Below are 24973 nucleotides of genomic sequence, written 5' to 3'. Positions count from 1 at the left end.
AAGGGAGTCTCCCTTCCCCTGGGGGAGTTTAGAGAAGACTCTACTCCTCCACCTCTTGTGGAGGGCCTGACCCCATCTCCCTGTGATGCCGTGCTTCAGTGCTCACGCTCCTAGTCTGCTTTCAAGTTCCATCCTGTACACCTGGCTCTGCCTTTTAGATAACAGGAGCAAAATTAATGAAAGTACTAAAAGTCTCTGATATGCAGAAATAATGGCATAAGCTGTCTCTCTCTCCCTCTCCCTCCCTCTGCCTCGGCTGCCAGGCAGGGAAGTGCCCCCTGTCCAGTGGACACGTGACTCACGTGACCTTATCAATCACTAGAGATGACTCACACTCTTTACCCTGCCCCTTTTGCCTTGTATGCAATAAATAACAGCGCAGCCAGGCATTCGGGGTTACTACTGGTCTCTGCATCTTGGTGGTAGTGGTCCCCCAGGCCCAGCTGTCTTTTATCTCTTTGTCTTGTGTCTTTATTTCTACAATCTCTCGTCTCCGCACACGGGGAGAAAAACCCACCGACCCTGTGGGGCTGGTCCCTACATCTTACCATCATGCAAGTCTCATTAAGACAACTACAGTTTCGAACAGGCGCGGTGGCTCACGCCTGTAATCCCAGCACTTTGTGAGGCTGAGGTGGGCAGATCAGGAGGTCAGGAGATCAAGACCATCCTGGCTAACACGGTGAAACCCCATCTCTACTGAAAATACAAAAAAATTAGCCAGGCGTGGTGGTGGGCGCCTGTAGACCCAGCTACTCAGGAGGCTGAGGCAGGAGAATGGCTTGAACCCGGGAGGCAGAGCTTGCAGTGAGCTGAGATCATGCCACTGCACTCCAGGCTGGGCGACAGAGCAAGACTCGTCTCCCAAAAAAAAAAAAAAAAGACAACTACAGTTTGTACAAGACTTAGGGCCAGTAATGAAACAGTCTAGGACATACAACCTATGGTAACTAACCCCTATAGCGTGCTGATCACTTTATCAGGAGAACTAGGTTGGTTTACAGATTTGGACTGGAAAGATGCCTTCTTGTGTATTAGACAAGGAGACATAAGAGATCTTTGAATTTGAATCTCTGAGGCTGGGACACAGGTCAATCAGCAGTACTGTTAGTGTTATCTCAAGGATTTAAAAATTCCCCCACAATCTTTGGGAAACTTTTGGCATGGAACTTAAGGACCTCTGGCTGACGGAACACTTTTACAATATGTGGATGAAATCTTTGTTGCAAGACCTTCAGAGCTTTCCTTGAAAATACCATTCAAATACTGAATTTCCTAGTGGAAACAGGCTACTGGGTTTCCAAAAAGAAAGCCCAGATCTGCCAAAAGATAGTAAAATACTTAGGGTCTGAACTGACTAAGGGGCACAGAAACCTTCCCCCAGGCCACCTAGAGGCAATCGCCTGCGTAGCTGTCCCCATCTCCTGTAAACAACTGCAACAGTTTCTAGGAATGATGGGATTCTGTTGAATTTGGATTTTGAATTCTGGACTTACAGTAAAATCCCTTCATGAGGCCCTAAAAGGAAAAAAACCTGAGTCCGTGATCCAGACTTCAGAATGCCAAAATTAAAAGTCAAAGAGGCTGAGCACGGTGGCTCATGCCTGTAATCCCAGCACTTTGGGAGGCTGAGGCAGTCAGATCACTTGAGGTCAGGAGTTCGAGACCAGCCTGGCCTACACGGCGAAACCCTGTCTCTACTAAAAAATACAAACATTAGCCGGGCATGGTGATGGGTGCCTGTAATCCCAGCTACTCGGGAGGTTGAGGCTGGAGAATCCAGGAGGCAGAGGTTGCAGTGAGCTGAGATTGCGCCACTGCACTCCAACCTGAATGACAAGAACGAAACTCCAAGTCAAAATAAATAAATAAATAAATAAAATAAAGTCAAAGAAAAGTTAAAGACTGCCTCTGTGCTGGGCCTTCCAGATTGAAAAAAGCCCTCTAATTTAGTTGTGCACAAAAAACAAGCCATGGGCTTGGGTGTCCTAACTCAAAGCTTGGGAACTGACTAAAGACTGATTGCCTTTTTCTCTAAACAGTTTGACCAGGTGGCGAGGGCTGGTCCCCCTGCCTCCAAGCAGTGGCTGCAACTTGCAACCTCTTCTGGGAGGCTGAAAAGCTAACTCTAGCTCAGCTCATCACTGTCCACACACTGCATCACATCTCCTGTCTCTTAGATCAAAAAGGTGGATATTGGCTGACGTCTGAGAGGTTGGGAAAACACCAAGCCATCCATCCTCCTTGACAATCCAGAGATGAAGTTAAAGGTGTTCTCGATTCTTAACTCTGCTACCTTAATACCTCCAGAGAAGGGGCCAGGGCCCATACAAAATTGCCTTCCAATTAATGGGCAGGTCTTTCCAAGGCAACCAGACCTGGCAGATCAGCCCCTGCTGCACTCCCAACTAGGACTGTTCACAGATACAAGCAGCTTCACGGACCGTGGACATCATCATGCTGAATTTGAGGTCATTACCTTACAAGGAATTAAGGAAGCCAAAGCCTTATTGCTAGGCACCTCAGCTCAGTGGGCCAAGGTGCCCTTATGCACGCCCTCCAATTGAGTAAGAAAAAAATTATGAATATTTATATAGACTCCCAATATGTTTTCTTGGTGGCACATGCCCACAGAGCTATGTAGAGAGAGGTCTTTTGACTAGCAAAAATAAGGAAATCAAATATACTTCTGATATTTTGGCCTTATTAGAATCTGTAAAAGGCCGGGCACGGTGGCTCATGCCTATAATCCCAGCACTTTGGGAGGCTGAGGCGGGTGAACTACCTGAGGTCAGGAGTTCAAGACCAGCCTGGCCAACATGGTGAAACCTCGTCTCTACTAAAAAATACAAAAATTAGCCAGGGATGGTGACACGGGCCTGTAGTCCCAGCTACTCGGGAGGCTGAGGCAGGAGAATCACTTGAACCCGGGAGGCAGAAGTTGTAGTGAGCCAAGATTGTGCCACTGCACTCTAGCCTGAGCAACAGAGTGAGACTCTATCTAAAAAAAAAAAAAAAAAAAAAAAAAAAAAATCAGTAAATGCCCCCTCTAATAGTAGCTATCATCCACTGTCCCAGCCATCAAAAAGACTCCCGAATAGTCAAAGGAAATCAACTTGCTGACCTGGCAGCCAAGCAAGCCACAAAAACATTGGACTCTGAGGCTTTCTTAGCCCCACTAATAATTCACATTGATCTCACCAAGTTCCAACCTTGCTATACCAAAGCAGATTTAAAGTGAGCCAAGGAATGGGGATTCACATACCGGCCCTGGCCCATCCAGGCTGGAAACATAATCCGGAAGGTATCGTATTGGTTCCCAGTGCCCTCCTTAAAGATATAGTGAGCCAGTTTCATCAAAGCATCCATTACAGAAAAGACGCAACCCTTCAATGGCAGGTGAGTTCTTGATTGGCCCCGACATACAATGGGTCATTCAAAATGTGATCCATCAATGCATGCTTTGTGCCCAAACTGCCCTAAAACTGGACCCCACCCCTGTTCAGGGGTACAACATCGAGGAGACTCTCCATGCAAGGACTGGAAAGTTAATTTCACCACAATGCCACGGGCGCCTGGAGGCTACAGGGCATCTTTTTGTACAAAAAACATCTTTCTGTTTCTTGTAGACACATTTACAGGATGGAGAGAGGCATACCCTATCTGAACAGAAAGGGAGCTGAAGTGGCCCACACTATACTGAAGAGATAATTCCCCAGTATGAACTCCCTTTGACGATCCAGAGTGACCATGGTGCGGTGCTCATCTCTCGGGTAGTACAGGAAGTGTCTCAAGTCCTAGACATTGAATGGAAACTTCATGCAGCACAGCCACAGCCCACTGGGAAGACTAAAAAACTGAATCAAACTATTTAAAGAACAATTAAGCCAGGTGTGGTGGCTAACGCCTATAATCTCAGCACTTTGGGAGGCCGAGGCAGGCGGATTATTTGAGCCCAGGAGTTCGAGACCAGCCTGGCCAACACGGCAAACCCCGTCTCTACTAAAAATACAAAAAATTAGCTGGACATGGAGGCGCATGCCCGTAGTCCCAGCTGCTTGGGAGGTTGAGGCACATGAATTGCTTGAACCCGGGAGGTAGAGGTTGCAGTGAGCTGCGATCATGCCACTCCACTCCAGCCTGGGCGACAGAGTAAGACCGTCTCAAAAAAAAACTAAAAGCAACTGCTGCTAACGTGTGCCAGGAAACTAATCTAACTTGAGACAAAGTACTACCTTCTCTTCTGCTGACGATTTGGGTCATTCCCTGAAACAGGCTCTAGTTGAGCCCTTTAGAAATTATGTATGAGAGACCTTTACTAGCCACCTTGGGGCTAAGATCAGGCTATAAATTCTTAGAAAGGGAAGGAGCTATTAGACATTATTTAAAATTGCTAAATGAAATACCGACTTCTGTTCATGAGTTTGCTTCTTCCCCACGGACAGGCCACTTCACCCCTTCTAGGCTAGAGACCAAGTCCTACTTAAAACCTGGAGGGAGACTGGACTGGATCACCAACTAGCCCCTCAAAGGGTAAGACCCTATGAGGTCCTTCTGACCACGCATTCATCAACTGGGCAGGAGTTAAACTGTGGGTACATTATACCTGGATAAAAATTGTCCCCGCTCAGCCTGACCTATCAGGTTAATAGACCTGAAAGGACATGTGAACCAATTAAAAACCTGAAGCTGCTTTTTAAGAAAACATCCACAGATAAGTAAAGCCTTCTTGCTAAGCACCACAGTACTATATGGCTTACGGTGGCTGCTGAAACCAATCTTTTCCTACAATGGGCGCATTATGCAGATAGCCTACAGAAGCTCGTAGGGTTTGAGGGCTGTTACCTATCTCTAGCACTTTGGTATTACCTTGGTGGGTCTTGCTCTTACAAGGAAACAACTGAGTACAGTAACAAATTTTTGTGAAAAACTATTCCAAAGAAAATCAGGTCTCTGGTGGGCTAACATGAGGAAATGTAAGGCTATGGCCTGGCATTAATATAACCCTTCACAACCCAGGTCACAGAAAATCTTTTACTATAAGTCAGACTGTTCAACAAACTTTTGAATACACTCCTCCTCCTCTCCTGAAGGAGTTTCCCTCGGCAGCCCCCCAAATTTTGACTATTAACAGCCACTATGCTGAGGAAGGTTTTTATCAAGCTTGGGATGATTATCTTTGAATGACTGTGCTCCCCTACCCTTATCCTGCCACTGGCCACATAAATCAAATTGCCCCTTTATGTTGGGAACAAAACAAAACCAGCATTCTTATGATAACTGGCCAAATATCACTAAGAATATGGGCTGGATGCTCCCCCCACCAATGTGAACATACTCCAGGGCTGCAACAAACTGACTGGTTTGCTACCGATGGGACACAGGCCAGGAATTCAATGGCTAGCTTCACATGGAGTGCAATGGCTACGTGGGACTAATCTTTGGCCCTGAATACCCGTTGGCTGGACAGGACAATATGCTCTGGGATTCCCACAGGTCCAGGGCCATTTGGCAAAAAAACCAACGGACAATGTGGAAATTTCCCAAATGTGTTGCACCAATGGACCAAGTCAGTTTTCCACTGGTATGACCATCCCCTCTCCATTTTTGTTCCCCAAGTTAGTTTAGAAAATGTTATCTGACATGCTGAGATCCTAACAAATTATACCCAGCATGTGCTGAAGGATACATTCAAAGGCATCTCTTTAGTCACCTCTCAGATGACTATGATGAAAAAAGCAGTTTTGTAGAACCACATGGCCCTTGATGTCTTCATGGCTGCACAAGGAGAACTTGTGCCATAATGAAAACTGAATGCTATGTATACATTCCAGACAATTCAGGAAACATCATCCTGGCCCTTCAAGACATGTACAAACTGAATGCTGTGTCCAACCTCATGATGTCACTAAACCAATGATTGTCTTCATACTTCCGGTCAGTACCCTCTTGGTGGAAAAAATTACTGGTAATTCTAGCTATGACTATAGAAACAGGAATACACCTTGCCTGTGGATTATACTGCTGTGGCACTATGTATGTGGGATTGCAAGATCGCCCTTCTGAAGCTCCTGACACCCTGTTCAACAATGTCACAACAAAATTGCCTAAGTCCCGGGACATGTGAATATTTTCAACAGCAGGTAAATAAGTGCCATTCCTCAACCCCCTAGGAATGCCCCTTGCCAGCGGGAAGTAGTTAGACTGCGTCAACACCCAAACTCAAGATTGAGGAAAGGAACAGTGTCAGTGGGGATACTGTAACCCAGCCTGTATTATAAAAATCATCAGGTGTTTATTTTACTTATTTTTCTTTCTCTGTCCTTAGCTTCCTCCAGGCAGGATTGCTTGCACATAGTCATTTTGGTAGAGGGTAGTCACTAACAAGTGATTAACTGTATATCCTAACCCCCAGGGGCTGCTTGCAAGATTAATGTACTTGTTTTTCTTTTAAAGAACAATGATCCTTAGGTCACACTGACCTCCTTGATGGCATCCAGAAGTTTGACTGGCCAAGGGACACGAGCAGCTTTGAACATCAGGGAAAGCCCCCAATTATGTGCAAAGGAAGGTCATATTTGAGAATCTGCTTCTCCCGCCCTCATACTTTGGCCAAATTGAATAAATCTTTCTAAGCATTAATATGTCAGTGTTTGGCTTACTGTGCACCAGGTACATGAACCTAACTTTTGGGGTTCTACAACAGCAACCTGACTGAGCTAATCAGGTACAGCCAAGAACAGCTGAGCTACAGTAGCTCCTTAAGATCAGGGTCCAGATGTTGTTCATACATGAGAGAAGAGAAAATAACTATCACGTGCAGCATCAGACATTCAATGACACAAATCCTCAAAATCAGATGCTTTAAAAAATGAAGCCAATGGCTGGGCATGGTGGCTCATGCCAGTAATCCCAGCACTTTGGGAGGCCAAGGCAGGAGGATCGCTTGAGCTCAGGAGTTCAAGACCAACCTGGGCAACAAAGTGAGACCTTATCTCTACCAAAAATTTAAAAATAAATAAATTAATTAATAAAAATAATTAAAAAATGAAGCCAGGTTGCTCAAGTATTCATCAAGTATTTACTGAGGCTTACTATGTGTTATGATGATGAGACATTTCTTTGAGCCATCAAAGGTTTCTGGCTTCCTCTGCAACTAAAAATAATTACCCTCCCCAATGATCGGTCTGTGTGTTCCACAGGTATAGCAGCAGAAGAGACAACTTGGAAAAAGTGAAGGTAGGCCAGGCACAGTGGCTCATGGCTATAAACCCAACACTTTGGGAGGCTGAGGTGAGTGGATTCGCTTGAGCTAGGGAGTTTGAGACCAGCCTGGGCAACATGGCAAAACCCGGTCTCTATAAAAAAAAATACAAAAAATTGGCCAGGCATTGTAGTCCACACCTGTAGTCCCAGCTACTAGCGAAGCTGAGGTGGGAGGATCACTTGAGCCAGGAGGCGGAGGTTGCAGTGAGCCTAGATGGCACCACTGCACTCCAGTCTGGGTGACAGAGCAAGACCCTGTCTCAAAAAAAAAAAAAAAAAAAAAAAAAAGGTAAACCACAACTCCACTTAAGAGGAGAGGCAACTGGAGAAAGATCCCAGGAGGTTATATTCAACAACAGAGCAATAACACAGTAGTCTTGCCAGATATCCACAGCCTTTAAATGGACATATTCTACTCTGTTCATCACCTTTATAAAAGTTTCCAAGTTTTCTGGATAGTTCTACCCAGTTGATGGCAATTACCCTGCCAGGTAAATTACTCACTATAATTGAATAAACCAGCAATCTGGTTTATCAGTCAGTCTCTCTTGCTCAATTGACAATCCCTAAAAGTTCATCCACTCCTGTGTGAGACGGTATATCTGACAATTCAGTCAAAGGAAGTTGGTCAAATCCGACAACTGACTGCCAAAGAAAGTAATATCTAATCACAAAAATACCACAATTAATTACAGGTAGTAACTAGGTTCTAAAGAAATTATCTCCTAAGCAGATTTTAATATAAATTGTGAACAGTTATAGAAAATAAAGATGGCCTTTGGGTCAATAACAGAACATAACAAAAACGCTAAAAATTTCTGTACATAAACACACGCATATCACAAGTCTAGTCAGAAAGAAATACATAGATAAACAAGGTAGAATTTTAAAAATAATTTGCAAGGGAAGTTCTTAATGCTTCAGTTCTAAAATATTGTCTTCTTTTAGAAAAATTCAAGACTGGAATAACAGATTGTTTTTCCTGCAACGCAGTAATTACTGCAAATTTATCAGCAAAGAAGTAAACAGCAATGCAATTTTTCCTTAAGCTTGAATACGTAAGGGAACAATAAAGAAACCTGATTAAACCTGAACTAATTAAAGTCATACCAGTAATCTTCAGGCCAGCTCTGGTCTCCAGGTAGAATTCCAGGACAGGTTTGTATCACTGGGTCCATTCCCAACAGGCTGGATAGGAAAGTCTGGAGTAATTGTAAGGATACCACCTTCTTCTATCCTCGGCTGCCCGACTGGCATTGGGCTTCACATTCCAAGAGTACCTCCTGTGTGAATAGTCCTCTCCAGGGGGACCAGGAGAAGGGAGATGGCGTCTCTGGTAAACATGCGGATTCTCTGAAAATTTTCTTAAAGCAAAACAAAAAGTAATAAGCCATTACTAGGATTAATGCAATAATTTTTATTTATTTTAAATTTATATTTTCATAAAATGTTTTAAATTTATACATTTACAAAATAATATATATTCTACTGTTTCCTACCTGTGTGACCTTAGTAGATAAAATACTTCATTGTTATTTCCCTAAGTTCTTTATAAAATGGGGCTAATAATACTTTTCACCTTCATGAGCTGTTATGAAGCTAAATTAAGAAAATACATTTCAATTACCTACGATGCCCTGGCACACCGTGGATTCCCAGAAGCCTTTCCACCTTTCCCTACAGAGATAAATGCATGCCCATACTATTCTAATCAAATACTTTCTCTCCCAAAGTCTGGCAGGGTTGACATAAGACAGAATAAGCTATTTAGTACTGAAAACAGATAGCTGCTTCCACTTTATAAACAAACATACATAAATTAATTATAAAGTGTGAAAAACTTTAATGATGGTATATGCAACAAATTAGAAAAATTAGGATTTAAATTTACTTGTTTCAAAAGCAAGACCAGAATATCTCATGTAATTATACAAAAGAAAATTTGGGGCTGGGCGTGGTGGCTCACATCTGTAATCCCAGCACTTTGGGAGGCCAAGGCAGGCGGATCACCTGAAATCGGGAGTTTGAGACCAGCCTGACCAACATGAAGAAACCCCATCTCTACTAAAAATACAAAGTTAGCCGGGTGTGGTGGTGGGAGCCTGTAATCCCAGCTACTCAGGAGGCTGAGGCAGGAAAATCGTTTGAACCCGGGAGGTGGAGGCTGTGGTGAGCCAAGATCACACCATTACACTCCAGCTTGGGCAACAATAGCGAAACTCCGTCTTGAAAAAAAATAAATAAAGAAAATTTGGAAATCTGAGAAAAGAAAAACTAACCCCCGCTACACAGCCCTCAATCCCACTTACTATAATTCAATTAGTTAGTATTTCCTTTTGTTCTTTTCCCCAGCATCTTTTTCTGACTGTTGAATCACAGCCTATTATTTTCACTTATCATAAATGAGCTAACACTTTCGATGGCTTTATAAAATGTTATAGTATGGATATAATTATTTAGCTACATTCTCCACTGTTAGAAATACTGCAGCTACAAGTTTTTCCACAACCACAAATAATGCTGGGATTAACATGCAAAACATATACTACTGTATCCTGAGCTAGCCCAGCATCTGACACATGGAAAGGAGTTTGAGAAAAGTGCCAAATGATTAAGTAAATATAGCTTTTTCTGTACTTTGAAGTATTTCCTTAGTCTCAGAGTGAAATTACTAGGTAAAGTATTTTTATGGCTCTTGAAATTGTGCTTCAAAAGGCTTATACCAATTTTCAGTGCCACAAGCGACATATTTTTGAAATGTTTGTTTACATCTTTTAAAAATGTCAATTTTTTTTAAGTTTTTTTTCCTTTTTTTAATAAAAACAGGATTCCAGCATGTTGCCCAGGGTGGTCTCAAACTCCTGGGCCCAAGCAGTCCTCCCACCTCAGCCTCCCTAAGTGCTGGGATTACAGGTGTGAGCCAATGCACCTGGCTTAAAAATGGCAATCTATTTTTCAAAGTGTTTACAATGTGCTAAACTGTTTAAATTCATGTTAACTGTCAATACCAACCACTATGGGGTATGTATTATTAAAATATCTGACTGATGGGAAAAAGGAAATGTAGATAGGTTAAGTATCTTATCCAAGATGACAAAGCAGGCGAGTAACAAAGCCAAGATGCAAATCCAGGTCCAGACTGACAACCACTACAATGGAGTGCTTATCAAAAACTGTTGCTAAACTGGCTGGGCAAGATGGTTCATGCCTGTAATCCCAGCACTTTGGGAGGCCGACGCAGGCGGATCACCTGAGGTCAGGAGTTCAAGACCAGCCTGGCCAACATGGTAAAACCCCCATTTCTACTAAAATACAAAAATTAGCTGGGCGTGGTGGCAGTGCCGGTAATCCCAGCTACTCGGGAGGCTGACGCAGGAGAATTGCTTGAACCTGGGAGGTGGAGGTTGCAGTGAGCCAAGACTGCACCACTGCACTCCAGTCTGGCCAACAGGGCGAGACTTCATCTCCAAAAAAAAAAAAAAAAAAAAAAAAAACAAGCAAACAAAACTGTTGCTAAATTAATAGTCAAATAGTCAAAGAATAATGCCTTGCTATTTGTGATAGTTAATTTTAGGTGTCAACTTGACTGGGTTAAGAGATATATAGATAGCTGGCAAAGTATTATTTCTGGGAGCGTCTATGAGGGTGTGTCCAGAGGATACTGGTGTGTGAGTGGGTGGACTGAGTGGGAGGATCCACCCTCAGGATGGGTAGGTACCATCCAGTAGGCTGGGGGCCTGCATACAACAAAAAGGCAGAGGAAAGGCAAATTGTACTCTTTCCAGGAGCTGGAATACCTTACCTTCTCCTACTCTCAGACATCAGAACTCCAGGCTTCACGGCCTTTGGACTTGAGGACTCATACCAGTGTCCTCCAACCCTTACCAGATTCCCAGGCCTTCAGCCTTGGATTGAGAGTTACTCCACTGCCTTCCGTGGTTCTGAGGCTTTCTGAGTTGGACTGACTGCTACCAGCTTCCCTGGTTCTCCAGTTTGCAGACAGCCTACTATGAAACTTCTCAGCTTTCATAAGTGCATAAGCTGATACCCCGAATAAAAAAGCTCCTCCTCCCATCCACCCACCCATCTACCCATCCATCATCCATCCATCCATCCATCCATCCATCCATCCTACTGGTTCTATCATTCTGGAGAACTCATACTAATGTACCACTTTAACCATACTGAGATTTTCCCCATTTTCCAAGTGAAAATACTTTTGTTGTTTTATCTGTTCAGATCCTTTGCAATTTCTCTATTAGGATTTTATTATTTTTCTTATAATTCATATCAACTCCTCAAATAACAATCTTCCTTATTCTAAAAACTATACTACATTAATGTAGCCTAAGAATATAAGATCCTTTTTGATAGCCACATCAAACTCTTGGCTTAAGTTTAAAATCAATGAAAATTTCTAAGTCCCTTTCAGAATTGCCTCTGAAAAGTCACATATTCCCTGTCCTGTAACTGATTTTCCAGTGCTAAATGCAAAATACAGAGCAGAATAATATCTCCTGGTTCAAACCGAACAGCAAGAATTCCTTATCGGCCAGGCGCGGTGGCTCATGCCTATAATCCCAGCACTTTGGGAAGCTGAAGGGGGTAGATCACAGGGTCAGGAGATCAAGACCATCCCGTCTAACACGGTGAAACCCCATCTCTACTAAAAATACAAAAAATTAGCCGTGCGTGGTGGCGGGTGCCTGCAGTCCCAGCTACTTGGGAGGCTAAGGCAGGAGAATTGCTTGAACCTGTGAGGTGAAGGTTGCAGTGAGCCGAGATCACGTCATTGTACTCCAGCCTGGATGACAGAGCAAGACTCTGTCTCCAAAAAAAAAAAAAAAACACAGAATTCCTCATCAGTATCATAATGTGTTTTCATTAACTATAGTATTAATTTCTATCTCAATTCTAGAAAAGGGAAAGCAGAGAGAGGTACCTGACTGATTGTTGCAAATTTTGGGTCTGGGTGTGGAAATGTCGAGGAGCTGAGTGACCCTGGATCTGATGTAGATTATACCTAGGTCCTTGTTTAACAGGCTTATTGTGGACTGGTTGCATGAGATGTGCTGAGTCTTCAAAACCACTTGACCTGGGTACACTGGAATTCCAATTCCTTAAAGAGAATATTTCCACACAATATTACTGGTTTCCAGATTTAGTAGTCAATTTAGTGACTATATTTTGGCATATGAAAATAACAATTTCTTCCTTCTCCCATTCCTATTTGTTTACATCTCCTCCCAACAAATAAACAAGCTACCAGAAGAATGAACATATGCAACTTAAATTATATAAACAGAGATCTCCCTGATCCACAAATCTCACATATATAACATAAGACTTACTTTCTGATAGGACCATTCTGAAGGTCTTCAATGCAGTTTTATCTTTCTAAGCAATGTCTCCGGCACCTATTGAATACGGAGGAGAGGATAAACTGTTAGAAATAACTGTACGAAGAGCAAATCTTTCCAGAAAAAGCAAATTAAGCTGAAATTCACTATTCAAGCTGTTATATCTCACTACTTCCACCTACAGCTATAGACTTTTGGCAAGACTATCTTTTTTTTTTTTTTTTTTTTTTTTTTTTTTTGAGACAGAGTCTCGCTCTGTCGCCCAGGCTGGAGTGCAGTGAAGCAATCTCGGCTCACTGCAAGCTCCGCCTCCCGGGTTCACGCCATTCTCCTGCCTCAGCCTCTCCAAGTAGCTGGGACTACAGGCGCCCGCCACCACGCCTGGCTAATTTTTTTTTTGTATTTTTAGTAGAGACGGGGTTTCACCGTGGTCTCGATCTCCTGACCTCGTGATCCGCCCGCCTCGGCCTCCCAAAGTGCTGGGATTACAAGCGTGAGCCACCGCGCCCAGCCGGCAAGACTATCTTATATTGGAACAAACAAATTACAAACTTCTTTTTTTCCAAAATTTGAGAAATTCTTCTACATTTCCACCTTTAACTTTAATAAAAAGGGAAAAATAGTGACAACCCTCATGCTTACATTCAACTGCATCATCAGGCCTCACGCCTTCTACATCAATCAAATATCTAACAAAACAACATAATTTGGGTCATTTATATACGAAAAGAAAAAAATCAAGTTTTTTCAAAAAAGGTCCAATTTCAACTTATAGATATAAAAATCCTAAGAAAATATCAGCACATCAAATCCAGCAGTTATTAAAGAATGACATACCACGACCACAAAAAGACGTTTTTCAAGAATGCAAGGATGATTCAACTCCACAAAATCTATTTATATATTTATTTACATTAATGTAATTTAATAAAAGGAAAGAAAATGCAGAATCATTTTTTATCAAAATGCTTTATACACTAAAAATAGAGACTTCCTTAATATGACAGAGTATTTATCAGAAACCAACAACAAACAAAAGACAAACTGGGAAAAATATTAACATTATATCTAAAAAATACTGTATAACCAACAGAATGGGCCGGAAACTTGGGAGTCACCATCACTGTCAGCCATTTCTTCCACACTCTCATCTTCAATTCACCACCAACTCCTGACAACAATATTACCTAAATATTTCTATAGAGTATATCTGTATCTTTCTACCAAAATGGCCACCATGCCCTGGTCCAATCCACCATTATGCCTCAATTCCTACAAACACCTCCCAACTTGTCTCCCTGCTTCTGCCTCTTTCCCTCTGCAGTGTATTCTCCACTCAGCAGCAAAATGATAGGTTGAAAATACAAATTTGAATGTTCCCCACATTCATCCCCAACAAAAAAAATTCAATGGTTTTCTATTGCTCTTAAGGTAGTGACTAAAACCTTAAACATATCTCTGCATGGTTTTAGCTCCTATCCATATTTCCAGCTCCATTTTAATGCCGTACTACCCCTATGGCCCAGTCTCCCTAGCCAGTTCCTCCAACACAGTATATGTTTTCCTGTTATATGGTTTCTACTGATCCTTATGTTCAGAATTCTCTCCACAACATCCCTACCTGGTTAACACCCACTCACACTTCAGATATTTGCTCAGACCTCCCCACAGAAACCTCTAGCCCTCTTGTTGAAGTCAAATCCTCCCTATTCTATGCTCTCATTGTACCACGTCACTCCCCTTCTCAGCACTTGTCGGAGTTGTAATTCTATAGGCATTTGTGTGATTCTTTAATATCTACTCCCTCCCTAGACTGTTAGGATGCACAAAGGGCAGCTCAAGTCTCTTTGCTAACACCCAGCACAGGGCCTACACATCATAGATGCTCAGGAGATATTTTCTGAATGAACAAACATAACTCAGTACAGTGTGGCAACATCCATAAAAAGCATAAGGACACATACTATTTGATTCAGAAATTCTATTTTGAGTGAAATTACCTCCGGGGCTATGGGATATGTATTCAAAAATATTTACATAGAAATGTTCACTACTTCAATGTTTTATAACATCAAAAACTTCTGACTTTTGTGTTCATCGGTGTGCAAAGAACAACGCAGCCCTTAAAAAGAACAAGGAGTCCGGCCAGGCGCGGTGGCTCACTCCTGTAATCCCAGCACTTTGGGAGGCTGAGGCGGATGGATCACAAGGTCAGGAGATCAAGATCATCCTGGCTAACACGGTGAAACCCTACCTCTACTAAAAATACAAAAAATTAGCCGGGCATGGTGGCAGGCCGCCTGTAGTCCCAGCTACTTGGGAGGCTGAGGCAGGAGAACTGCGTGAACCTGGGAGGCAGAACTTGGAGTGAGCCGAGATCGTGCCACTGCACTCCAGCCTGGGCAACAGAGCGAGACTCCATCTCAAAAAAAAAAGAATAAGGAGTCCAAGTATTTTCAAAGAACGATGTCTATCACGTATTAAATTAAAAAAACAGAATGTCTAACTATTATACCATTCAATAACATGTATGCTTGAATCTGCATTTTTAGAGTCTGAAAAGATGTGTACTAAATTATTAATGGTGGTAATCTCTGGGTGGGGATCAAGACTGCCTTCTACTTCATGTATTTCTATACCGGTTCCATTTTTTACAACAAGCTTACATTACCATTGTAAACAGACAAAAACAACTTTAAAATGGTCTGCCTCTGGGGTTGGCAACTTACCTGCAAATGAGGTAGCCAGTCCTGTTTAAACCATGGGTACGATGGACACCAATAAGTTTGTCTATAAAAAGAAAATACAGGATTAAGTAACTGAAGTAGATAAACAAGTGTATAACATTATCACTGCCCTGAAAATGAATAACTCTTAAGAGGAATTGTTTTTTCTAGGAACATACTATAAAGAATCATCTAACAGAAAGCCAAAACTCACTGCTTCTGGGAAACTTTGCATAGTCCTAATTAGACTCAATGATGTCAACTGCAGGCCTGGTCAGACACTAACAGCTAAAACTGCAATGAGACAAACCCATCTATCTTAAAACAGAATGCCCATCAGCAAGTGATTTAATTATACAAAAAGGGAGTGAAAGCAACAACAGGCTAAGAGAAGAATGAAATTTGTTTCTGAATGAAACAAATAAAAGGCCTTCACTCTTGATATTGAATATTAAGGACAGTTTCCATAGTACTCTTGAGTTCCCGAAGAGCTTCTATTCCTTCTGTTGTTCGGTGCTCCACACATACCACAGGTCTACTTGCCCTGTGAAGTACTCAGGTAAATAGCACTATTCACATTTTACAATGAAAAGGCAAGGCTTGGAGATGTAAGTCAAAGCAGGCAAGCAGTACAAGACTAGAATCAAGTCTAAGATTTTTCCCATTACATCACAGTATTTCTTAGTCCATCTTTTTAAAAAATTACATGAGGAATTAAATTAAAAAAGTGTAGTTTATCTTTGCAAAATCTGTGTCCGTGACTAGGTAGCGTCTGGTAAAGAAGGCACTCATCAGCCAGGTGTGGTGGCTCACTCCTGTAATCCCAGCACTTTCCAACCTGGCCAACATGGTGAAAACACGTCTCTACTAAAAGTACAAAAAATTAGCTGGGTATTGTGGTGGGAGCCTGTAATCCCAACTACTCAAAAAAAAAAAAAAAAAGAAAGAAAAGAAAAAAGAAGGCACTCTGCTGGACGTGGTGGCTCACGCCTGCAATCCCAGCCCTTTCGGAGGCCGAGGTGGGTGGACCACCTGAGGTCAGGAGTTCGAGACCAGCCTGGCCAATATGGTGAAACCCCATCTCTACTAAAATGTAAAAACTAGCCGGTTGTGGTGGTGGGTGCCTGTAATCCCAGCTACTCGGGAGGCTGAGGCAGGAGAATTGCTTGAATGCAGGAGACGGAGGCTGCAGTGTGCCAACATAGTGCCACTGCACTCCAGCCTTGGTGACAGAGTGAGACTCCATCTCAAAAAAGAAGGCACTCATCTTTGCCAGCCTAGATTACTACAAAGAACTAATCTCCCTACCTCTATCTCAACTGATCCTCCATAAGGCAGATGTTATCTTTCTAAAACATAAGCCTGGCTGTGTTGTTTTGCTTAAAAATCTCAATTTAGCATAGCATGAAGCCCAAATTTAGCATGGCATTTAGAATCCTTCATAAACTGATATCAATCTGTCTTTCCAACCGATCTAAGTCCACAATGATCCTAACTATGATTTACAAGGGCTGATATGATCCACCTCCCTTCTGCCCAACCCCAACCTCTCTGATCCTGTTTCTCCTGCTCTTACCCTCACTCACTCCACTCCAGCCACACTGGGCTCTTTAACATTCCTCAAACATGCCTAGCATAGTCATGCCTCAGGGACTTTGCACCTGCTGTTCCCTCTGCCTTAGGACGCTCCTCCCCAGACACCCAATGGCTTGGTTCATTACTTCCTTTAAGGTTCTGCTCAAATGACATCTTCATAAAGAGGCCTTCCTGATCACTCACCTCTTCCCTCATCCCTTTATCGTGTTTTGTTATTCTCCAAAGCACTTATCACCATATATATTCCATGTATTTATTTGCTTGTTTCTCTCCCCAACTAGAATGTAAAGTATATAAGGGCAAGGACTTTGTTCTATTTCCACTTTCTAGAAAAGTGACTTCAACATAGGTTATATAATTATTTGTTGCAAATGAACATATGAATTCCATGTCTTTTCACATTATCTTCTAATCACACAAGAGGCTGCCTCTCCATGGCTTTAGGCCCTGTGCCTTTTGTGCCTAATCCTCAAAACTGGGCTGCCCTTTTCTCATCCTGGCAAAATTCTCGTCCCTGCAGCTCAAATGTCTCCTGTCAGGCCTTCCTCAATCTCTCCTCTATATTCTCACTGGACTTAATTTATTCTTTTATTATGATGCACTGTCTTTTATGGTTTTTTTTTTTTTTTTGAGATAGAGTCTCGCTCTGTTGCCCAGGCTGGAGTGCAGTGGCGCAATCTTGGCTCACTGCAAGTTTAGCCTCCCAGGTTCACACCATTCTCCTGCTGCAGCCTCCCGAGTAGCTGGGACTACAGGCACCCGCCACCATGCCCGGGTAATTCTTTTTTTTTTTTGTATTTTTAGTAGAGATGGGGTTTCACCATGTTAGCCAGGATGGTATCGATCTCTTGACCTCATGATCTGCCTGCCTCGGCCTCCCAAAGTGCTGGGATTACAGGCGTGAGCCACCGTGCCCGGCTTTTTTGTTCTATAATTAACCCATATCTTTTTTTTTTTTTTTTGAGACGGAGTCTCGCTCTGTCCCCCAGGCTGGAGTGCAGTGGTGCCATCTCTGCTCACTGAAAGTTCCGCCTCCCGGGTTCACACCATTCTCCTGCCTCAGCCTCCCGAGTAGCTTGGACTACAGGTGCCCGCCACCACGCACGGCTAATTTTTTGTATTTTTAGTAGAGATGGGGTTTCACCGTGTTAGCCAGGATAGTCTCGATCTCCTGACCTCGTGATCCGCCCGCCTGGGCCTCCCAAAGTGCTGTGATTACAGGCGTGAGCCACCGCGCCCGGCCTAACCCACATCTTAAACCACATGCACTACATGTTTATTTTCCTAGGTAACTGTGAACTGCTATAATAAAAAACAAAGACTGCTATCACCTCTGTGTCTTTGTGCTCTAACAACAAATCTAAAAGGATCTCAGTATTTACTGAATCAATTTATTTTCTCAGTCCCTACTAGTTCTAGGAGAGAGTGGAGAGTGTAGTGTCCTCTTTTTATCAGTGAGCCTGGTATCTGTGAGAAGGAACTACAGCAGAGGTAGCCAAAACTGATTACAAACAAGGTCCCAAGCCTGCAATGGCAGTGAGTACTGCAAGACTTAGTCAGCACAACTCAGGCAGAAGACCAACATGGAGTTCAGTCTATCCAATTGACTACAATCAGTGTAACATGTGAACAACTAAGATTTAAAAATGTGTTCTCATGTATTCATAAGGACCTCCTAGCCCTCACAGGACAGATGAAACGCTATATAAAACTTTCACACAAAAGAGCCTAGAAGCAGTGAACAGGCCATCAGCAGTACCCTCATATCTGAAAAGGCAGTATTTCTGTGACAACAGCTTATACAAATGAGAAAGCCAAACCTCTCAAGTTTTAAAGTTAAAGTACAAGGGAAGATCTGTGTACAAGGTTTAACATAATTAAAAGCTAGTGTCCACATTAAGTGAGTGACTGGGTTACAATTTGAAATTTTATCTTCAAACCCACTGATCCAGTCTCTATCTCTCACCTTCCATTTCCTATCTTCCCACCTCTGTCTCTATTCTTTCTCCACTACTCCATCACATTTTTTAAAAAGGAGTATTAACTGTCAGATTTATGTAATAAAGTGTACACTCCTCAAGCTAAATTTGGAAAGAAGGCAAATGAAGCCTCTGTCCTGTGGGTGTCAGTGGCTTTCCAAAGATAAAAGCTTCTTCAGTCTTTTTTTTTTTTTCAGAAGGAGTCTTGCTCTGTCCCCCAGGCTGGAGTGCAGTGGTGCGATCTCGGCTCACTGCAAGCTCCGCCTCCCGGGTTCACGCCATTCTCCTGCCTCAGCCTCCCAAGTAGCTGGGACTACAGGCACCCGCCAACATGCCCGGCTAATTTTTTTGTATTTTTAGTAGAGACGGGGTTTCACCGTGTTAGCCAGGATGGTCTCGATCTCCTGACCTCGTGATCCGCCCGCCTCGGCCTCCCAAAGTGCTGGGATTACGGGCTTGAGCCACCGCGCCCGGCCGCTTCTTCAGTCTTAAAATATGGCAAATATCATGTTCTTTCTGGCAGAGAGATGCCAGAAAAAGGCAACCGGATCCTTAAGATAAAGAAGCTGTTAAGTTCTATTTTCAAAAGAGTAAGGTAAATCTTAAAGCAGGAACAAGAGAGCACCAGCCTTTGGCTTAAGTTCTCCCGTGTGAAGAATAAGAGGTGGTGGTATCCTTCCCCATCTGTACTCAAAGCGGAAAAACAGCAGAAATATCTTTTTTTTTTATTATACTTTAAGTTTTAGAGTACATGTGCACAATGTGCAGGTTTGTTACATATGTATACGTGTATCTTAAATACATATGACAAAGGGGCAATTCCACTGGTGCACTCTTTCTTGTTTTGCTTCTGGGGTCTGTCCCATTCTTAATCTTTGCCCTTTCTTGTCTCTTTCACATAACTCTAAGATTCAGAGTTTTTTAATCTTTTCTTCTACCTCTCACTTCTTAACCAATATATAAGACAAAAATAACATTTTAATTTTATTATATATTTCCCATTCAAATTAAAAAAGAAAGATGAGCTAGTTCAGTTCATATTTTGCACTAAAACTAATTTAACATTCCAAAGTTAAATTATTTGTGATCAACAAAAGGAAAAACATCTTACCCTATTAGCACCATCTGACATTTTCATCACCTTAGCATCATTAAATACAACAGGTCTAAGGTTAGAACTATAAAAAATACCAAAAATCCCCAACCCCATTCATAATGCACACCACAGTTCAGGTAAGAACAAAAACTCACCATTATCTTTATTTTCTTTCAAAAACCCATTAACAGCGTGTTTGAATTTAAAAATAGTCTCATCATCAGGCACTTGATGTCCAACTGTAAAAATTTTTAAGTAAGGAATAGTTTCTGGCAAATCCTATAAAGCAAAACCATAAAAGATGTGTATTATTTCACTTGTAAAGAAATAATTAAAGAGTAATTAGGGGACCCAGAATATAAGCCAAGAGATTATAACAAACTTAATATGCCAATATCAGTATATGCAATTGTGATAAAAGAGCCATTTTTTCTAACACTGCTTCAACCAGGAAGTATCACTTGATTTTCAATAAAACTACAAAATAGATAGTCACTAGGTATACAAAACTGAAAGCAAATTCCATGTGAATGAATGCATATTTAACTATAAATTATATAAACAGTTCCATTTAATATTTTACAATTCAAGGGCCAGTGCCTTCATAAAGCAGCTACGATTTAAGTAGAAGGGTAGAGAATAGAGTCAGAAGAACTTGGATTTGAATTGTGAGATAGAAGGAATTCCAGGCACTATTGAGAACTGATATTCTTGGGGTGGGAGAAAAGTAGATACAGATAAAAGACAGAAGAGGCTAAGTCAAAATCATTTTAACCATCCATAAGTGTATAGTTCAGTGGCATTACATTCACAGTATTGTGTAACCATCACCACTGTCTACACCCAAAACTTTTTCATCATCCAAGACAAAAAGACTCTGACCATTAAACCATAATTCCCTTTTCTCCCCACCTCGTAGATCCTTTAGTCTGTTTTCTGTCTCTGTGAATTTGTCTATTCTGGGTAGTTCATACAAGTGGAATCATATATTTGTCCTTCTGTGTCCGGTTTATTTCACTAAGCATGTTTTTAAGGTTCATCCGTGTTGTAGCATGTATTAATTTTATTCTTTCTTATGGCTGAATAATATTCCATTGTGTGCATATAATGTTCTGTGTATCCATTCACCTACTGATGGACACCTTTTGGCCATTGTGAAAAATGCTGCTGTGAACACTGGTGTACAAGTATTTGTTTAAATCCTTGCTTTCAGTTCTTTTAGAACTGAAGTTCCGAGTTCAAATGGAAAGTATCAGCATGAACTCATGATGTATTTTAAAAACAAACATATTTCTTAGCACCATCCACAGAAGAAGACGAGTAACAATGAGCCTAGGAGCACTGAGCACCTCTAGCACTCAGACTCTCATCTTTCAATAGCATTCCCACCAGAAAGGCATCAAAGCTCCTTGGGAAAATGGCTGAGTTCAGGGTAGGGCAGGAAATGTACGAGATAAGCCTGGAATTTTTTTTCATATAAATAGCAAAAAAAGAGTGATCAAAGGTTACTAGAGTTGTGTCAAAAGGACTCAGGGGACCATCTAAGAAGCTCCAACTCTCCAAAGATAGGGCCTCAATTAGTGCTTCAATTAAAAAAAAAGAAAAATAACTAAATTCAAGTTTTAAGTCATCCTTTTTTGAGCCTGTTTTATCTTCTGTAAAATTATGTATTAATTGTAACCATTTAATCCTCTGAGCTTAGCGAAGAAAAAGCATTCAATAGGAGATATTAGCACAATTGCTACTTTATCAGCACAAGATTGTTGAGAGGATTAACTAAGTTAATACATGTGAAAGTACTTTTTTTTTTTGAGATGGAGTCTTGCTCTGACGCCCAGGCTGTCATGCAGTGGCATGATCTTGGCTCACTGCAACCTCTGCTTCCCAGGTTCAAGTGATTCTCCTGCCTCAGCCACCCCAGTAGCTGGGATTAGAGGTGTGCACCACCCACACCTGGCTAACTTTTTTTTGTATTTTTAGTAGAGACAGGTTTCACCATGTTGGCCAGGCTGGTCTCGAACTCCTGACCTCAGGTAATACACCCGCCTTGGCCTCCCAAAGTGCTGGGATTACATGTGTGAGTCTCTGCACCCGGCTGAAAGTACTTTTTAAATGGCAAACTGCTGTACAAATATTAACAAACATTAGGTGTTACTGTTTCCAAAAGCCATGGAACTGGTCAGAAGAAGGATCATTCTTTCGCACTGAGATGCTAAATGGGGCCAACAGAATATATGAATCTCTGTATTGTATCAACAGATACTGGGAAAAGAAATCATAAACTTAGAGAACTTTCTTTTACATGATGCTTACACATGCTCAGGCAACGGGTTAAAATAAGTGCTAAGAAATACTGGATATTCCTTTCTTTCCTTCAAGCCACTGCTAGTATTAATAAGTTTACTTCATTTTCAAAATATAGAAGATGGAAGCTTATAGAATTTCTTAGGCACACACAGAGCCTACTGCCAAATATTTTAATTCAATTCATGTCTTCGATTTCATTTAAGACAGCAATTAAAAACATGTAATTAGAGAAATAACTTGGTTCTCTTTTAAACTTACTACCCATCAAAGAAGGCCAAGCTTATATTAGCACAAGATGATTACTGAATTACTATAAATTATTTTAGGATCAGAATGAAGAAAGTTCTTTTCAATGAAGGGTTCCACTTACTTCTGGTTTATAATAGCGTTGAGTATATGTTAAATCAATAATCAGTCCAAGTTCTTCATTTTATTCTCGGATTTTGTTAAAAAGATCCAAAGGGGAAAAGCATTCTTCTGGAGCAAGTTTCTTTTCAAAACTCTGTCAGAGAGAAAGAAATAAGAGCAAATATGTGCTTAAAATCCTGTACTACATTAGGCATTTATTCAAGTCCTGTGATGCTAACATACAACGAGATTCAAAGGAAAGTTTCCATTCTCCTGGAACATAGAAGGTATATTATAACAATCCTTTCTTCCAGAGTGGTCAGAAAGAAAAAAAATAAGCCCACTTCTATGTATGTACTTCTGTATTTGTTTCATGTTGGTCTCCTAATCAGACTGTAAACTCCCAGATTTTATTCACCACTGTATCTCCAGCTCCAGGTAGAGTGCTTATCATATTTAGTGCTTATAAATATTTCTTTTCTTTCTTTTTTTTTTTTGAAACAGGGTGTTGCTCTGTCATCCAGGCTGGAGTGCAGTGACACAAACATGACTCATTGCAGCCTCCACCTCCTGGGCTCAAGCAATCCTCCCACCTCAGCCTCCCAAGTAGCTGGGACTACAGGCATGAACCACCACACCTGGCCTTTTTTTTTTTTTTTTTTTTAAAGAGGGTCAGCTGGGCACCATGGTTCACACCTGTAATCCCAGCACTTTGGGAGGCCAAGGTGGGAAGATCACAAGGTCAGGAGATCGAGACCATCCTGGCTAACACTGTGAAACCCCGTCTCTACTAAAAATACAAAAAATTAGCCAGGCGTGGTGGCGGGCACCTGTAGTCCCATCTACCGGGAGGCTGAGGCAGGAGAATGGCGTGAACCCGGCAGGCGGAGCTTGCAGTGAGCCAAGATCACACCACTGCACTCCAGCCTGGGTGACACAGCGAGACTCTGTCTCAAAAAAAAAATTTTTTTTTTTTTTTTTTTTTTTTGAGACGGAGTCTGGCTCTGTTGCCCAGGCTGGAGTGCAGTGGCGCAATCTCGGCTCACTGCAAGCTCCGCCTCCCGGGTTCACGTCATTCTCCTGCCTCAGCCTCTCCGAGTAGCTGGGACTACAGGCGCCCGCCACCACGCCCGGCTAATTTTTTTTTTTTGTATTTTTAGTAGAGACGGGGTTTCACCGTGATCTCGATCTCCTGACCTCGTGATCCGCCCGCCTCGGCCTCCCAAAGTGCTGGGATTACAAGCGTGAGCCACCGCGCCTGGCCAAAAAATTTTTTTTTAATTAAAAAAAAAAAGAGATAGGGTCTTGCCATCTTGCCATGTAGCCCAGGCTGATCTCAAACTCCTGAGCTCAAGCAACCCTCCTGTCTCAGCCTCACAAATAAATACTTCTTACATGTCTACACATATAAAGGATGGCTTTCATTGCTGAATATTCTTTTATGTATGTGGTTTATTTTTGAACTTTATGCTCTGTTCCTTCAATCTGTCTGGCTACTCAGGTGCCAGCAATGTACTTTTTAAAAAATAGACTAGTTTGCCTGGGTGCAGTGGCTCACGCCTATAATCCCAGAACTTTGGGAGGCCGAGGCAGGAGGATCATGAGGTCAGGAGATCGAGACCATCCTGGCTAACACGGTGAAACCTCGTCTCTACTAAAAACACAAAAAAATTAGCCAGGCGTGGTGGCGGGCGCCTGTAGTTACAGCTACTCAGGAGGCGGAGGAAGGAGAATGGCATGAACCCAGGAGGGAGAGCTTACAGTGAGCCAAGATCACACCACTGCACTCCAGCCTGGGCGACAGAGCGAGATGCCATCTCAAAAAAAAAAAAAAAAAAAAGACTAGTTTTCAGAGCAGTTTTAGGTTCACAGGAAAACTGAGCCAAAAGGACAGACGGTTCCCACATGTACTTTGCCTTCCCCACCCCACCCAGACTCCCCCACTATCCACATTCCATACCAGTGTGGTCCATTTGTTACAAATGAAGAACCAACTCTGACACATCGTTATCACCAAAGTCTAGAGGTTAGGTGTGCATGATTCATTCTATGTTATGCATTGTATGTACATATTATGTTATATATATTTTGCCACAAAAAAAATGAGAGAAAGAACTAAGTTCAAGTTTTGATTCTTCCTTTTCTGAGCCTGTTTGATTATCTACAAAATAATTTATTAGGCGTAACCATCTATCCTCTGAGCTTAGTGCAGAATAAGCACTCAATAAGAGATACTAGTACTACTGCTACTTCATCAGCACAGGATTGTTGTGAAATGTGTTAATATATGTGAAG

The 24973-nt window shown here is 41.9% G+C and overlaps 1 pseudogene; it reads right to left on the bottom strand.

Moving 5' to 3' along the window:
* LOC129463210 (RNA/RNP complex-1-interacting phosphatase-like) overlaps window positions 1–24973 on the bottom strand; it is a 133897-nt pseudogene that overhangs the window by 105745 nt on the left and 3179 nt on the right.

This window comes from Symphalangus syndactylus, chromosome 14 (assembly GCF_028878055.3).
Source record: "Symphalangus syndactylus isolate Jambi chromosome 14, NHGRI_mSymSyn1-v2.1_pri, whole genome shotgun sequence".
Taxonomy (NCBI): domain Eukaryota; kingdom Metazoa; phylum Chordata; class Mammalia; order Primates; family Hylobatidae; genus Symphalangus; species Symphalangus syndactylus.
Note: the sequence above shows the minus strand (reverse complement) of the source record. Positions and strands in the feature narration are given on the sequence as shown.